This window comes from Mauremys mutica, chromosome 12, assembly GCF_020497125.1.
Source record: "Mauremys mutica isolate MM-2020 ecotype Southern chromosome 12, ASM2049712v1, whole genome shotgun sequence".
In the NCBI taxonomy this organism is placed as follows: Eukaryota; Metazoa; Chordata; order Testudines; family Geoemydidae; genus Mauremys; species Mauremys mutica.
The window spans coordinates 23,057,982-23,063,185 of NC_059083.1; positions in this window are offsets into that span (position 1 = coordinate 23,057,982).

Here is a 5,204-nt window from a genome sequence, read left to right on the forward strand (position 1 = left end):
GACAGGTGACGGTGGGGGTGTCAGGGACAGAGCATTAATCACTCAGGGTTTGGGGGGTTGAGGAGAAGCAGCAGCCAGGAGCGTTTTGTACAGATCTGTGTCCTTAGATCTCACTGGGGGCTCCCAGCCCGGGATCAGCACGAGAGGAAGGGATAAGATCAGGGAAAGAAGAGAGCAGCCGAGGGGGATGATCTGTGACAGGCGGGGAGCGACACAGGGAAATAAACGGGGATGGAAAGTGAGGCTGGAACAATAATGAATAGAAAAGGACAGTATGGAAGGAAAGGGAACGTGAGCGGGATGGGCAGATTTATTACATGTTACTGAAAGTGAGACTGTAACTCATTAATTCCCTATATTAATTCCTGGCCATTGGTGCAATTTTAGTGCCATAAAGAAAACTGTTCTCAGTAGCTGGGGATCTCCTGGCCATGCTGCGGTTATTAAAGCTCCTTCTTAGCTCCTTTTACTTTGCTACTTTCCAGCTACTTACTGTAAATAAAACATTACAAACAATTATTCGTGTTTGTTCCACTTTAATGTTCCCGCTGCAAGGAATATTGAGCCTCTGGGAAGAGAGTTTGGATTTTACTGTGTGATGTGTCACTAACCAGCCTGTGCTCTGCCTCTGTCCTGTGCACACCCATGTCAATCAGGAATTGCTCAGCTGTGCTCTGCGGAGAGGTGACTGGTTGCACGTGGGGCAATCCATGAAGGGACTCAGGCGTTGCAGTGCTGAGAATCACAGTGAGTAATTTTTAGACAGTGAGAAAATCACAGGGACAGCAGCACTGTGACCCTCAGAACTGAGTCAGGGGCCTAAACTCCCTAAACAATGACAGGGCGACACGGGCACCTTACAATGCGATTCACAAAAGCCACCTCAGTAGGTGGGGAGCCTTGTAAGTTAGCCAATGGGAGATGCCGACAAGGGGGGAAGGGGTGTCCTAAGTCACACCCCTCTCACGGATAGGTGCCTAAATCCAGGCTGCAGAGGGGTGTTTGTCTCTGCTTAGCAACCCACAAACAGGAACCCACCGTCAGACATCCGGGGCCTCCAGTCACGGCAGCTGCCAGTGCCTGGTAGTGGTGGCAGCAGCTGGGAGCCCCAGGCCCTTTGAAATCGCCCCAGCAGGCTGCAGGGCTCCTAGGCGCACGCGCTGGATGGGTGCAGTGGCACATTAGGGGAGGGAAAAGCCCCCGACCCTGGAGGAGCCACACTGGCCAGGGGTGGGGAGAAGCAGCCCCAGACCGTGGTAGCTGAGTGGGGGGTTGGGCAGGGTGGGTAGGAGAAGCCCTGGACTTGGGCAGGAACCATGCAGGGTGGGATGGGGGGCAAAAAGATGTGGGGCTGAAGCCCTGACAGCTGAGTCCCTCTCTCTCCCATGCCCCCTGTGCAGAGTTGGCCTGGCTCTCACTCTCCGGCTGTGGAGAAATTCAGCGCAAATCTACTCACCTTGGTATCTCCAGTTCCCCCCTCACCACACAGCCATGAAGGGATTCAGCCTCAGAGGCAGGGTCAGCATTAGCCCCACGTGCAGTTGGGATCTAGGGTACACAGAGGTGAAGTGACTTTCCCAAGGCTAAGCAGAGAGTCAGTGGCAGTGCAGATAATCAAACCCAGCGCACCTGAGCCCCAGGCCTGTGCTTGAACCATTAGGCCACCCTTCCTACCTGAGGAGGGGGAACCTTCTCTGCTGTTTTGAGTGGGTGGGTGGGAGCGGGCACCAGACAGCCACCAGGAAATGGGGAGCAGAGAGACATGAGAAAATCGACATGGGTGGGAAGCAAGAAGGGGAAACATCAGGAAGGGGAGCAAGGACTTAGAAAAGAAACAAGAGGGAGGGAAAGGGGCAGAGTGAGCGATAGGAAAGGAGAGGGGGGAAAACTCCCCACTGCTTGTGTCTCCCATCCACCTTCTTCCCACAGCCATCAGTGGCCCTCAGCTCCCAAACAGGCCCTAAGCAGGGGTGAAGCACAGAGACTGGGGTGTTACTGAAGACAGCTTGTAGCTGAGTGCAATGATTTTAATACAGTGTAATTCATGATAACGTAATGCTGTAGTTCACTGCTATTTTAATAATGACATTGCTGTCAGGGCCGGCTCTAACATTTCTGCCGCCCCAAGCAAAAAAAAAGAGCGCCACCCGACCCCTCCCCTAGCGCCACGTCGCAGCGCCCAAGTCCCCGCCCCGCCAGCACCACGTCGCACCACCCAAGTCCCCGCCCCCCCCCAGCGCCGCGTCGCACCACCCAAGTCCCCGTCCCCCCCAGCGCCGCGTCGCACCACCCAAGTCCCCACCCCCCCGGCCGTCACATTTCATTGCCCAAGTCCCCGCCCCCGCAGTGCTGCATCACGCCGCCCAAGTCCCCACCCTCCCAGCGCCACATCGCACCGTCCAATTCCCCGCCCCCCCCCCCAGCGCTGCCTGTCCAAACCAAAAACAACAAAACCAAACCCCGATCACTGTCCCCTCCCAAGGTGCCACCCCAAGCACGTGCTTGGTAGGTTGATGCCGGCCCTGATTGCTGTGATACCAGTGATAGACACACATTCAATAACTAGAGTATGAAAGAAGTGTATAAATATGCTGAAAATTGTCAGTTCTGGGGACAGACTGAGCCCCCCCAGACACACACACCTCACCCTTAAGGCAGGAGGGGGCAGAATGGAGTGAGCAGTGGGTAGGAGAAGGCTGTCAGGGGAGGGGCCCTGGGGGAGGGGGCAGAGCAGGAGCAGGAAGCGGTGGAGTGAGGTGAAGTGGGGGCTTGGCCTCGGGGAAGGAGGAGGAGCCGGGATGGGGCACCCACCGGCACAACTAAAAGTCAGCACCTATGGCGTGTGGGGTGGTACTAGTGGCAGGAACGAAGGCAGCCGGGTGGGCAAGTGGAAGCCCAGGCCGTGCCAGAGGAGCACCCAGCAGTGCAGTTGACAGCTCACTGGGCACCAGCCAGCGCAGGCGCAGCACCGCCCAAATGTCAGGCAGACGGAGTCCATGTGGACGCAGCTTGTGCATGTGGGCACCAGTGGGGGCCCATTAACTGTTCTGCCCTGGGGCCCGGAATTGCTGTTTTTGGGCCTGGGGGGACTCTGCTCATGTCCTGCTTGGGGTCCACAGCCCAGCTCTGTGTCTGTTTTCCTTAAGAACATAAGAAAGGCCATACCGGGTCAGACCAAAGGTCCATCTAGCTCAGTATCTGTCTACCGACAGTAGCCAGTGCCAGGTGCCCCAGAGGGAGTGAACCTAACAGGCAATGATCAAGTGATCTCTCGCCTGCCATCCATCTCCATCCTCTGTCAAGCAGAGACCAGGGACACCATTCGTTACCCATCCTGGCTAATATCCATTAATGGACTTAACCTCCATGAATTTATCCAGTTCTCTTTTAAACGTTGTTATCGTCCTAGCCTTCACGACCTCCTTAGGGAAGGAGTTCCACGGGTTTACTGTGCACTGTGTGAAGAAGAACTTCCTTTTATTTGTTTTAAACCTGCTGCCTATTAATTTCATTTGGTGACCCCTAGTTCTTGTATTATGGGAATAAGTAAATAACTTTTCCTTATCCACTTTCTCCACATCACTCACTGTGCTGTTTTAGATCAATGATGACACTCATTTAGGGGATTCTCTTGGGTAACTGATAGAGATTTATGGTCTGAATTCTCACTGGCACAGCACTGCCAACCCCAGGCATTTAAAAATCTTCAATCAGGCCAGCCCCCCTGTCATAAACAGATAGTTAAGGGTTAAAGTCTCTTTTACCTGTAAAGGGTTAACAAGCTCAGTAACCTGATGAACACCTGACCAGAGGACCAATCAAGGGACAGGATAATTTCAAATCTCTGTGGAGGGAAGGCTTTGTCTGTGTTCTTTGTTTGAGTTGTGTGCTCTCTTTGGATCTAAGAGAGACCAGACATGTGTCCAAGTTCTCCTGGAGTATTTCCTACTATCCAGTATAGTGAGTATTAGAAAGGCAAATTAGGCTTATAATTTGATTTCTACATTTGCAATTGTGTGTTTGCTGAAGGAAATTCTTTATTTCTGTTTGCTGTTACTCTGATTATTCTGAGGAGGAGGGAAGGGAAGTCTCTCCAGTTTTTATAAGTTAAACCCTGTATTTTTGCATCCTGGTAATACAGAGATAGTGTACTTTTTCCTTTCTTTAATAAAATCTTTTCTTTTTTAGAACTTGATTGATTTCTTCCCTTGTTTGGATTTTCAGGAGAAGGGGAGGGGGAAAAAGTGAATCCCTCTTTGTTTGATTCAAGGAGTTTGAATCAAGGTATCTCTCTCTAGGACTAGGGAAGGGGAGGGGGAGGTGAGTCCCTCTTTGTGTTGAGTCAAGGATTTGACTTAGTGTGTAATCTCTCCGGAGTAGGCTGGAGAGAGGGAAGGGGGAGAGGGGAACTGGCTGTTTCTCTCTCTCTCTCTCTGGTGAGATTCAAGGGGTTTGAATCTGGGTTCCCCAGGGGAAGTTTGGGGGACAGGCAGTGTGTTACCCACTTTAAACTTAACTGGTGGCAGCGAGAACCAGATCTAAACTAGGATTTTAGTTTAGAGGAGTCCATGCAGGTCCCCATCTTGGAACCCAAAAGCTCCAAGTGGGGGAGAAACCTATGACATGGTGAATAGCGGTGACGGATTTTTAAGAACCAGGAGCCATTGAGAGCTGTTTCTCCTACAGCAGGAATGCAGGCTAGAAGGGAAAGATACCCTGAAGGCAAACAGACAAGGTTTTTCTAACACGGGATTGTTAGAAGGAATTTTCAGCTAGGCTGCACAGCACTGCCAACCCCAGGCATTTAAAAATCTTCAATCAGGCCAGTCCCCCAAAATCATGAGATTTAATAATAATAAATAGTAACTATTAGTATTATTTCATTTGCCTTTTGGTTTCTCAGAGCTTTAGACTGCACTCAGGGCCCCTACATGGGGGGGCGGGGAGGGGATTGGTACACTTTACCAAGGCCTGGAGGCCCAGTCCAGGCTGCAACCCTCATTACCATGTGTGGGAGGGGGCCTGAGTTACAAGTTTGTAGTGGGCCCAAAAAAATTATTCTTGAGCCCTGACTGCCCTGGGGTGAAAGTTTTATGTTTTTTTCTGCCACAAAGAGAGCTAGATACAAAAACAATAGCTAGAAAACAAAAGCTGAGAGTCTCACCTCCTCACATGCTTCCAGGAGCTGGGGCTTCATCAAACAT